Here is a 13,030-nt window from a genome sequence, read left to right as displayed (position 1 = left end):
GAAATAATCAGCAGTCGGGAAAGTCCAACAAAGTCACAACCTGCTGCGGAGTCATCAGATTAGGACAGGCTCACGTGGGACTAGATAGATGTTATGGAGACAGAAGAGAGTTGAAAGAAATAGTATTATTAGGATGTGCAACTGACATTATGTATGTAAATATAAACTAAATGGAAACATGATAAACACCTTATGCTAACCTTTCCCAAAACAAGTTGCTCTTTCTGTACTCAAAATGATGAACTAGCAAAAAACTAACACTTAAAAACAAAACGAGTCAAATAGATGTTGAATTTATGAATATGCAAATTCTGAGTAATGTAAAAAGAAAACAGTGCTGTCAGTTTTTTTGAGTATTGTCTTTTCATGTCTTGGCAGCCCTGAACAAACAACCTGCACTCTGTCAACATCACACACATCTTGATCACAATTTAACTTCCTGATTAATCTATATAAACACTTGTGTTCTTCCAGGTTTAGTATTGTAAAACTTTACATACTCCAACCAGCAGCCTTAAAGCACATGAAAGAACAACCATCTTAAATTTGGTTTCTAAGGATAGATAACACCTGTATAAACTCTAAAACATACTAGAGCCGCAATAATTCGTTAATCGATTGGTCGATCGACAGAAAGTTAATTGCCAACTTCTTTTAAAACTGATTAATCGTTTTGAGTCATTTCTTAAGAAAAAAAGAAGCCAAAATTATCTGGTTACACATTTTTTCTGGTTTCTTTAGTCTTCTATGGCAGTAAACTGAATTGTGGACTGTTGCTCGGGACGAAACAAGACATTTTAGGTTCCATCTTGGGCTTTGGGAAGAGATTGAGATTTTTCATAATTTTCTGATATTTTATAGACCAAACAAGATTAATCAATAATGAAAATAAACTTTATAAAATTTGTAAGTATAAAATGATCAAACCTATTTTTGCCTAGGATTGTGTGATGTATAGAGAATGTCATATGATGTATAAAGATACTATTATACAGCCTGGCAGCGCTTTTCATCCATTCATCCTTCTATTCTCTCCTTCAGTTCAAGGAGGCTGGAGATTTTCCCAGCATGCACTGGGCGAAAGGCAGGGAACCACCCTGCACAGGTCGCCAGTCTATCACAGTGCGAACACACAGCACTGCACTCTGTGTGAAAAGAAAAGTGAGCGTGGATCCCTGTTGACCCTCTGTGTATTCAGCTGAGTCTGGTCCCATAAGCCCGGCATAAATGCCCAGCATGGTACCTCGATCCAAAGACCAAGAAACTCACTCTCACAGCCTCTTCCTTTCACTGTACCCTGCCCTCTCTCTCTCTCTCCGACACTCACAGAAAGACAGTGTCTCTCCCCCACCGGTTCCTCTTCCGTTGTCTCACGCTCTCCTCAAACTTCTGCAAGCAGGTGCATTAGGTTCCAACTGCACCTTTGTATGTACATATTCCTAACTGCAATACTTGTATACTGCAATTCAGCAAATGTGCAATATCCTGAAGTGCAATATTTCAGCTGCTAATATTGTTTTATATCTTATTGTTTTATAGGTTACAGCAAATATATATATTTTATTTATATATTTAGCTAGTTTGCAACATCAGGATTACTACTCAATTTCGTTGTACTCTGGGCAATGACAATAAAGGAATTCTATTCTATTCTATTCTATTCTATTCTATTACTGTGTCTCACCTCGCTCTGCACCCCCTGGCATAAAGACAGTGATGAGACAGAGAAGCATCAGGAGTACGGGAGGAGGAGGAGGAGGAGGAGGAGGAGAGGACAACAGCTCTGGACCTGAAAAAACAACAGCTGCGACAGCCGCATTGTCATTCCAACATTTGTTTCATGCTGAGTGCAGCAGCAGGTCAGTTCCCGGCATGAGAACCACACAACTAACGCTGTTGTCCATCTTCACTCACACCATTTTGCATCCTCAGCTGAAGAAAGCTGAATGGATTCTGAAAATTAAAAAGGGAGCTTTGGGTGTGTGGCACTACAAAAAAAGGACACTAGTCAGCATCACAGGTTCATGAGACATTTTAAAATATGTTTTTACATTCTATCCAATCAACTATAGTATGTGCTAACGTTACATTCCACTCACACAGTAGCTGTCAGTAGCACAGTAATGGTGTGAAACCCACCACAGTCATCACACCTGCACCCATCCAGTCACAACATGTAGGTGAATCCTGGAGAAATGACCTGCAGGGAGCTTTGCGTGTAGCCAAAAACAGTGACTACTGACGCTGAAGAAACAACAAACTGAAGATTTTAACATGAAGAACAGTGCAAACTAGCAGCTGTTGCCACGTCATCTCTCTCCTGCTTCACTCCTAAATTCCACTCTAACATGAAGATGTAGATGAATGTCAGCTTCATGCACCATCACACATACTCTCCTTGACATAAAGCTGGTAATGCAATATACTGCGTGGCTTTTTAACCTTGGACTGCTCTTACATATGGGAGGCCATGCTTCATGTTTCACCACACACACTATAATCATGTGTCTCTTAGAGTCCTTCTTTACTAGCTCTCTTTTTGTTAGTTATTGGCTACCAGGAAATGAAGGCCCTCCTCATGTAATTAATGGGCACAATTATGTAATTGAGGAGTGGTCTGCAGTTTGCTGCAAATAGGACCAGATGTCCCCTGAGCATGCTTACTGAGAATTTTCAGTTGTTCTGATCACTTACAGTGGGGTCAGCGCCTGTACCAAGACCTAGCTCGCCCCCGTGCAGCTACCCAGACCCTCTTTTCTTTCTCTTGTAAATAAAGACTTAATGGTTTACAAGCCTTCCAATAACCGTAATACCTTCAGAGTGAATTAGCTTGCAAAGCAGCCAGACACACAGGCTGGAATAACTGCTGGGAAGAAAAAACACATCCACATGCATTTTTATTCAAAATCAGTCTTTGTCAGGTAAAAATACAGTTTTTATGTTGTAACTTCAAGGATAATGTGTGTTTTACTGACTTTACAGTTTGTTTAAAGATACACTTTTTTGTGACATAACATCTTGGTAAAATATTTATATAAAATAAAATATTTATATATATATATATATTAAAATCTGCTGGTCATACCACAGTAACTACTGGTTTACTTCCTTCTGTGTGTGTGTGTGTGTGTGTCAGCACATTATCGTGGTGAAACAGTCAACCAAACTCTAAATTTAAAGTTAAGATTCTTGCTCAGCTGCGAGCTGATTTACATGCTGCTGATGTCATCCCTTGCTGTGTATTCATTCCACTGTGCGCTGCTAACTCAGTGCTTTCAAAAGTTAAAGAAACTCAACACTAAACAGGCCTTTCAGTGTTAAAGTAGGACACAACATGAGGAAGAACTAAAAGCTAGAAATCATTGGATTTTTTTTACTAAAGGATTCTTTATACATTTTATCTTACAGTAGATGTAATGTTTCTTGAGCCCTGAGCCTCCATTGTGAAAATCACTGCTTGATAGCTGGTTGTTGAGTGAACTACTCTCCTTCATCCTAAACATCAGGGAATCTATTCGAAGGCTAGATGTGGGCCCGGATCTTTCTCATGCTGAGCAAAACAAACAGTCATTGCTGGCACGAAATACAGAGGAGCCAGAATTATGCCTTATCTGATCCAAGTTCTTGGGTTGAGACGTGAATTGTCTCTGCTGTTTCACAAGTACAAACTACTTTTTGTGTGTTCCAATAGGAAATGAGTTTCACTCTGAAAAAGTTTGAAATTGATATTAAGTGTCCTTATTGGAAAAAGAGTATAAACTACAAAACCACACAGCAGTTTTTGTTTGTGCAAACTTTTGTGTGCTCCCTACTGACAACAGTTATGTTGTAGCTTCCAGCAATGTTCCAGCGATAAAATCGTGTCATTAAAAATAAAAAATACCATCTAACACATTGAAAACTGTTGTTGCTCAATAAGCGGCAGGAAAGTCAGTCAGTGTAGTTAACTCAGGCAGGGCAGGGCCAGCCAGTCAGGACGGTTGAGTTGTAAATGTGTTCCAGCAGGAAAAGCCAAGCTTCAGAGCAAGGCGAGCAGTCTGGAGTCGGCAACTTTCCCCTGCTCCAGCTAGCGCACCGCCCTCCCTGCAGCCCACCCAAGAAGCAGCCCATGGGCATAAATTTGAGAGCCTGACTCGCTGCGGATTTAAAACAATCTGCATCTCTCTCTCCCTCCCTCTCTCTCTCTTTCTCTCTCTCTCTCTCTCACTCCTCCACTCTCCTTCCCTGCACTCACTATGAAATGTTTCTCCCGTTCACCCTTTACTCTCTTTTGCCCTTCTTTCCTTTCAAACAAATTCCACTGTTAATGAAAATGGAAAGCTCTTTCTCAGCTCGTGCCAATAATATTATTTTTCTAAAGGCTTGATTAAGTTTGCAAATGCACATGAACTGTATTTTTGTGTGTTACTATACAATGTTCACAAGAGATTTTTATTCTTCTTCTCTACTGTAAAGAAGACGACACCAAAGCTTTGTTGAAATAAAGTTAATTACATCTCACAAAACACAACCTTCCAATAGTTTGTTGTTTCCTGAAGAGAATTATTTTCTCAATAACAACTTCAACAGAAAGTTGACCGCTAGTTTCCATTTACGTTTTATGACACTGGACCACAGGGAACACAACTATAAACAATATTTGATGCTACAGAAGAAAACATCCAGTCAGTTCACAAAACCAACAAAACAAGGACACCACATCACTTTTGATAATCATGTGCTATTTAGCTTAAATGGGTTTGGTTTGGTTGCAGATGCTTCTCTTTGAAAGGAGGATTTATCATCTTGTTTCTGCTACGGAAACAATCAGCAGATGTTACTTATAAATTAAAATGAAGGTGCAGAGTTGTCTCTGAATCATCAGTGAGAGTCTGTGAATTTCCACATGGAGGCTGAAGTCTGATCAAAGCGCTCTGCAGACTGACTGTCATGTCAGATGTGTTGTAGTAAATATGAGGCTGTTTGACTGAGGGTGCAGCTACCTTTGACCCACAGCAGATTCATGTCAGTGTATCAGTGACGGCTCTGCCTGCATTTGGCTTGCAACGGTAGTAAGTCATGTGTGTGTGTCACTGTGCTACCTCCATGCATGTGGACTGACTTCCTGTTATGGCATCTGATCTGGTTAACGTGGCATCAGCAAACCACGGTAGCTTCTCACACTGTCACTTACTTACAGAGTAAGAAAACAGGAATAGAAAAAGACGTAAGAGGCTGAGCGAGCTGCAGAGGAAGAGTGAGAGGGAATGAGAAAGTAAAAAAAAAAAAAAAAAGACGAGGCAAAGCAGGACATTTATACAGAACTGGAGACATTTGTGAGAGAAAAAACAAAAAGAAGAGAAGAAAACATACAATGAGAAAAAAATGTTTGTGGCTCTGGAAGGCTGACCACACTATTCAATGTCAGTGTGGTTTGGGTCATCCATTGTTTAAAATTTTGTTTTGTGGCTCTATAAACCTGGAACAAATGGAGATGTCCTCCAGTTTACATAAAAATACATAGAAGTGAGTGCAGTTTAAGGTTATGCACATAAACTCAATTTACTCAATTTTCAAAATTCTAACTAGCATTTGAGTAGGTTTGTAAAGAGTTGTGGAAAATACACTTTCTTGAAAAATCACTTTCTGCTCATTTTGTCCATCACCAGATCTTTAAATGATCACTGAGCAGCCATTAAACAAAGTGGATGTAGAAACAAAGGTACCCTTCTACACTGATATTAGGAAAAAGCACCAACCAGCCAGAAATAAATGTAAATATCCAAAGTTGGATTCAAACACCTGTTTAACTTTTCTATGACCAGATATTTCCTGATTTGAATCAAACTGATTTGATTCAAACAAACTTTTCTAACTTTAGCCAATATTTTGTTATGTCAAAATTCTTTATTTAAGACGGATGCATCCAGCAGTGTGGCATATTAGTAAGTTTGTTTTTTTTTAAAAGTTTTTCTTAAAAATATTTTTACATGTCCAGACAAGTGTATTGAAAAAAAGTATTGCTTTGGTAAATCAATACGGAAAGTCAGGTGTCATGTTGGCACCAATATAAAAAATATGAATCTGTTGAATAAAAAAACACAATCTACACAGCTATCAGCCCTCATGTGTACATCTTTATGTGCATATCTAACATCTAAATATGTTTAACACACTGATTGAGTAATCAGAAACGTCCACAGTGCTTTATAGATTAATATGTAGATACTTGCTGCACTCATTAAGGAGAGTGCGCGGTATGTGGAACTGCGAGTTGCCCGGGAAATCTGCCAACCCGAGGATCTTGGGATGTTATCTCATCTCAGATAGCAGAGTTGTTGTCCAGAAGGCTCATCATAAACACACGCAATATGCCTCTGCACTCTTTCGCAATTTCGTCTCTCACAGACTATCTCCCTCTGTCTCTCTCTCTCTCTCTCTCACTTCGTGGAAGTCGGAAATAATTATTCCAGCAGTAAAATGTAATAGCTTATCACATAAAACGGTGCTGTAAATTTAGTGACTTACATACAAACTGCTAGGGAGGAGTAATCTAACTTCTCTACTTGGTTAAAATGAGAGACTGCATTTTTTTGGAGAGGGAAGAAAAGACAAGAAAGCATTTTTAATCTAAAGAAGTGTTTTTGGTTCCTTTGTCTTCTACTGGAGAAGTCAACAGCATTCAAAAACTCATCCTATCCCACTAAAACTCTGCTGGAAACACTGGTCTGACAGTTTTTTTTCTGATTGGTGGACGTCAGAGAGACGCAGGCAGTGAGGAGGGTGACCGTCAGACACTTCATTGTAATTACACCGATGATGCCAGCACCCAAATGCACTGTGGCTATGGCAACCTGATGAAATAATAAACACCGCCTCCTCTTCACTTTCTGCCTGCCGACAGGACAGCTCGTCGTGAGTCATCAGTGGCTGAGAACACACACATTGAAACACACACGCGGCCGAAGACACACACATACTGTACATACAAGTGCAGAATCATGCAAGAATATAAATACTCTGAATGAACCCGCGTGCACAAACACACAAACACTCACACGCTTGTAATTAGATCAGATTTCAAACTGTTGCAACAAATTCATTCAGTTATTACTTGCTCTCAGTTTAAACCTGCAGCACTTAGATCTGAAATACAAGATCCATTTTCTTTGCCTCCTTATCAGACGCTGCTTATGTTTCGCCTTTGTCATCCACAGCCGACCACCATCCCTCAGAGAAACCAAAACCACGAGCCCATTGTTACAAACTAGTGTAACAGTGAGAAATGAGTAAGTATCACTGTGGCCTGTTTGTGCACGCGAAAGCTATTCACAACCTCACCTGGATCCCATTAGCACCAGTTTGATTTCTAATATCGACCACATGAGATGATAGTTAGCAGTCCGCATGCCTACTTGCCTTTACACACACAGACACATAGACACAGACACAGACACACACACACACACACACACACACACACACACACACACAAATGTATCAAAAACTGCCACCCTCATTCAAAGAAGGAGGAGGAACGAATGGGAAGAGATTGACTCTGCCTTTTACTGTCAGCAGTGTGCTCAAATCTATATCACATATGCACACATGCACACTTTCCTTCAGGCACACACTTGAACAAAAGCACTACATTTACTGTAAAATACAACCAACATCACTCTTAACGCTGCCTGCTGCCACATGTGTGACTTGACGCAGGCATTAGATGAAGGCGTTAGAGCAATGGGCTAGGCAATGGCTAGACAGGAATATTTCCGCAGTAGACCCAGGCTCACTTTAAAGTACGGGACGACCAATTTGTCCATCCAAAATGAGCTTTTTTGGGATCAAGACATTGGCTTGGCTTAGTTAAGTTGGTTCCATTTCATAGCTTCACAACCTCATACGCAGCCCAGCATGCTGGAAATTACTGGACGATTCCACAGCTCAAAATTTACATTCAATGCAAACGTTCAGTGCCACTGTAGGAAATAGTTTGCTCTTTACGTAGCAAGGAGGAAAGAAACGCTGTGGAGATGGTAGATGGGCATGTTCATAGAGTTCACATCCTGTCACCGACTAACAATTAATGCAAGCTTTGTATAAAACCGTAACTAGCATCTTTCGTTAACCTTAACCAAGTGTTTTAGTTGCCTTACCCTCACAATATAATAACCATAGTGTATTTGCCAAAACCACAAACTTTGACTGACCTTAACCACACTGTACTTGCCGGACAATGTCATTTAACATAATCTGGTTTTTAATCTGAGTTTTGGCAGAATCGTTGAATATCAATGTTTTCTCTAGCAATAAGGTGGTAATATGGGATGTTCTGATTGTCAGTTCTCACTAAGGCTCAGTCAGTCACTTTGATTAATCAACTTCTAGTAAGTGTTTGATCTATTTCTGATTCCTAGATTCCGATTCCTATTCCGATTTCTGATGCTGATGCGCTAAGTGAAAAATATGTATTTCAAAAATTAGTTTCAGGCTGCAACTTGCAATTTATTCAATTCATTGTTTTGTCTACAAAATTGCAGAAAATTGTTTAAAGTTATGTAATAAAACATTAGCAGGAATGTTCAGTCCACAGTGTGGATCTTGGTGTTTGGAATAAAACACTACGATTCACATATCTCATCATCTATTCACTAAAATGATTACCTTAAATCCAGCTGGCCTTGGTCTCTTTTTTTCTTTTGCTTTGAACTGATTGTCTCTGTAGATCATTTTTCTTAATCTCCACGGCTGCAATTTGTCTGATAGGCCTTCTAATGGGTGAGAATGCTCTAAGTGACCATGAACAATGATTTTCAGAATATTTCCCATGACTGCAACATTTCCCCTTTTCTATTATGTGTGCCCTTTGGCTAATGCAATTCAAGCTTTCTAAGTGTCTAATGCCTTTGCCCTCTGGTGTCAGCCCACTACTTAGTAACAACCCCCCCCTCCCTCCCCTCTTCATTCCTCTGACTCATTTCAGCATCATTTGATGTATTCAATGTTATATTTTTCTAGGAAGAGGGATTCTCCACAGGAAACTTAGTGAAATCATTTGTGCAAGTTGTTCATGTGTGACAAAAATCAACAGCAAATGCAGACAGGCATACACGATTAATGTGGCTTCTTCTTGTTATAGTCAGGCGGCTCAAATGGAGTAAAGTTTGGCTCAATAATAACCAAAATAACAACCACAACCAAAATCTATTCCCTTTGATCTCAATGAACAATGACCGTGTCCATGAATGGCGACAGACAAAGTGAATAAAGACTTTCAGCAGTTTGAAAACAACACAAACTCAGTCCGATGAACCAACATAACCTTCAAATACCAGACCCTGACATCAGAGATCTTCGGGATCTCTTTCTGAGCCTTGAAGTACGGGAGGAAAAGTAGAGGATGAGAAGAGAAAAGAGTAGCAAGGGATAAAGACGGAAAAGGGAGTGTGTGAGTGTGTCTTTGCTTATGTGTCCTTTGGAGCATCCCCAGGCCTGTCTACTCTGTTCTTTCTGCGGCCCGAAGCCGATCAGCTCTGCACTGAGGGCGTACATGGTTTTAGCTGGGGCCGGCACAGACAGACAGCTGCTATTAAACCCTGATTGTTTCAGGTTCACAGGGTGTGAAAGGGTCTGATTGAGGGGCTGTGATCCCAGTGAGGGTGGTCTTTCCCCCCCTCCCCCCCCTCTCTCTCTCTTTCTGGAAGGTGGGAGGAGGGTGGTTGGGAAGAGGAGGAGGAGGAGGAGTGTGTGTGTGTGTGTGTGTGTGTGTGTGTGTGTGTGTGTGTGTGTGTGTGTGTGTGAGGTGGGGGTGGGGGGGTGGGGGGGATTGCAGGCATCACGTGACACATGTTTCTTGCTGAGCGGACCAAAATGGGATCTGGACAAAAACACACCACTTGTTGCTGCCTGCCTCTGGGTACGTGTGTATCACGTGACCGGCGGCCGATAGTGCCAACACAGAAATTAAACATGTTGTCCACATCATTAATGCCAGTGAGAGAATCCATGTTAAGATTTTTTATATTTCAAATTGCTCTCACAGTCACACACCTCTTAATGACACAACTGTCATTGCTCAAATTGCCCCTGCTTTACATTTCGCCTAAACGCACACAAGATTGAACATACAAATCTACCTTAAAATCATCAAACTTCCGTTGTTTTTACTGGCCTTAAATGAGAAGGAATTCATCAAGATTGTATTCAGTTTGATAGAGGCTTATCTCTGCTCTGATATGACTGTGATGAACCAGATCAGTCCTCTGCTGTGACTGGCTGTCGGAGGACAGTTCCTTCCTGTATGGTCTATTTGTTTAAGAGCATTCCCATTAAGGAGCCTTTTGGCCTTAACACACTTGATAAAGACCAGGGAGGGTGAGGAAGCTCCCCTGCAGAGCTTTTCACACGTGGCTAAAGGACAAGTGCACTTTCCTCCCTCGAAACTCTCCCCCGTCTCAACCTTGAGAAGGACCAAAGCGCTTCCCTGTAATGGATTATGTGGCCTGTGGTATATATCCAAAAATCTGATTTTACAACTTGACACAATTTCCACAAGTTCACAAAAAATCTGGCCACAGTTAATTGCCTCAGGTCCAGTGTAATCAATTAAAACAATAAATAAAATACCATACCAAGTTCCTTCAAATTTTAAATCCATGTCTATCCGTCTCATGATTTTTGGCGATCTACTTTAGACCCTTTGTGACATAAACGCTCTCTTTCTCTGTATGTGAGTGTGTGTCTGTGCAAATACTGTTTAGGGAGGTTGTGAGTTTGTGTGCTTAGCACTTCTCACTGTCACTTTGGAATAAATAAGTGTTTGGCTGTTCTATTGAGTCCAGTGTTGACGCTCTTCAGTCCAGGGCCACTACATGAAGACCAGCAGCCTAATCTTCCCACATTAGCAGCTACAGTCAACTCTTTTTAGAGATAATTAGATCAGATTCCGCAATCTCTAACAGATTAGAGATAAATCATTAAAGGCTTGAATGCATGTTTTTAGTCTAAAAACTGAGAGACTTTCTGACTTACAACAAAAATAATCAGGCTGCACATTCAAGAAGCCCACGAGTTACAGAAAACAGTTGCATTTACAGGAGCTTTCTGCTGCCTGAAGCTTTGCACAGTGTTCAGCGATGATGTTGTTTTGTGGGTGTCCTGATAGAAACTCACATTTGGAAAAGATATTGACACCTCAGGTTACAAGAAACAGCTGTTCCCGGGTGGCCCTGCGACCCTCACTGTGTCAGATGATTTTAAGCTGTGCAGGCAGTCAAAACCCTAAAAGAAGCTCTTCCCAAAGAGATGAAGGTATGAAGGTAGGGAAACACATATTTGCTGAGATCTTAACTCCGAAAAACTTCAGTTCGTAGAGTATCCACATCACCACGAATGGATAGAAAAGACCGGAGCAGAGCTAGAGCTTTGCGCTGATGAGAAACGAGTGAATCCACAAAAAACCGGCGTATCACAGTGAAAGGAATATAAGACTTATTGGTCGGTTAGTAGAAATAACATGCAACTCAGTTACAGGAAATGGGAAGTAACCAAAATAATTTATGGCAATGCTCCTAATGCGTAAAAGTCACGCACCATCACCTGAAGAGATGACGCCAAAAGAGAAATGACTCAATGACATTACTTTTGCACCACATTTGCAATATTTTTCCCATCTAACTAACTACAAAACTATTTACTATAATGTTGAATAATAAAACACAACTTTCCCACCATGTAAAACGTCTTGTTTATCATATATCGGCTGTGATTTCAAAAGCGATCGATAAATGATCAGCGCTACGTACCTCAGGTCAATGCAGGAATATTCAGCATGAAACTTTTTGACTTGATTCCCAGAGTCCTTGGAAGAGCTCAGAGGGTCCAAGGACTGCGAAAGTCTGAGTTCCCAGTAAAGCCTCCCTTCTCTCTCTTTTCTCTCTCTTACTTTCTGGCAGACGCACTCGGATGGAGATGACTGAATTCTTCACAGAAACCGAGACTTTATCCAGTTTCAGAAGTGCTTTTCCATCGCGTTTTCCTTCACAGTCACTTTACGCAAACGGTTACAAAGTTGAACCCCATGTTCGGCTATGGAGTCCCGTAAAGCGCCCTGAAGTTGGTTGCACAGCCAATGCGGGAATGCGCACCCCCTTCTCTTCCTCCCTCCTCCCTCCCTTTCTCCACAGTCTGTGGACCACCCCGAAACAGGAAGTTCACTTTTTGTTTTTCTTAAAAAAGGACCATGCTGCTTCAGTTTTCCCCACAAAGTTAGCATGCACCACAGATCAACCACCCAAACTGATAGATTTTCATTCTCTGAGCCTTTTTCATTAGTCTGTGAACACAAATATCCTACATTTATACATTATAGTCAGTTAGACTATATATAAAGACATTACAGTATGCATGTTTGTAAAAATGTTTGTATGGACATGGCTGCGGCTATATAGAGTGCGTTCCTCTCTAGTAATTGGGATAATCTATCTATAAATGTTTTTGTTTACTCTAATGGTGTAACTTCATAGCAGCTTCTCGGACAGCGTGTGTGGCTGGCTACGTGTGGGGATGCTGCAGATTGCTGCGACTTGCCAGTAAAATCGACCACAAAACCTGGACTGGAGTTCAGTCTGCAGCTCAGGACCAGGACCAGTGATAGAGGTCTGCAACATACCCAACATGCATTCAATTTATACGCACAAACAAAACTGATTATGACAGGAATATACAAAAAAGTTTGGGAATCATAGAGAGTACCAGTCAAAAGTTTGGACATACCAATGATAAAGTGTGTCCAAGCTTTTAACAAATTTAACAACTAGGATACATTTTCACATATTTCCTCCTTTTTATGTTTCTAATTGTGGCACCACAGCCAATTAATTATTGAAAAACATATGTCAAAAGTTAAACCTCGGAGTCAATGCTGCTGGCAACTGCCCCAGACCCCCAGGGGCCCCCAATCACTGTTTATCAGGAGGTTTGAAGTACTTTGATTAATTACAAATTTCTTAGGGAATTTGGCCCTGTTTCAAAATCTAGTTTTCCACCT

General features: G+C 40.7%; 1 protein-coding gene across 1 annotated transcript in view; it reads right to left on the bottom strand.

The window, feature by feature from the left end:
- gli1 (GLI family zinc finger 1) overlaps positions 1–12,125 on the bottom strand; it is a 52,808-nt gene extending 40,683 nt beyond the window's left edge. The window contains exon 1 of the mRNA XM_044350105.1: positions 11,787–12,125. The gene's annotated coding sequence lies outside the window, so the exon portion shown is untranslated. The remainder of the gene's footprint in view (positions 1–11,786) is intronic.
- Positions 12,126–13,030: the final 905 nt, after the last annotated feature.

The sequence above is a fragment of the Thunnus albacares genome, chromosome 4 (genome assembly GCF_914725855.1).
Source record: "Thunnus albacares chromosome 4, fThuAlb1.1, whole genome shotgun sequence".
Classification (NCBI taxonomy): Eukaryota; Metazoa; Chordata; class Actinopteri; order Scombriformes; family Scombridae; genus Thunnus; species Thunnus albacares.
This window is presented reverse-complemented; position numbering and strand designations above follow the sequence as displayed.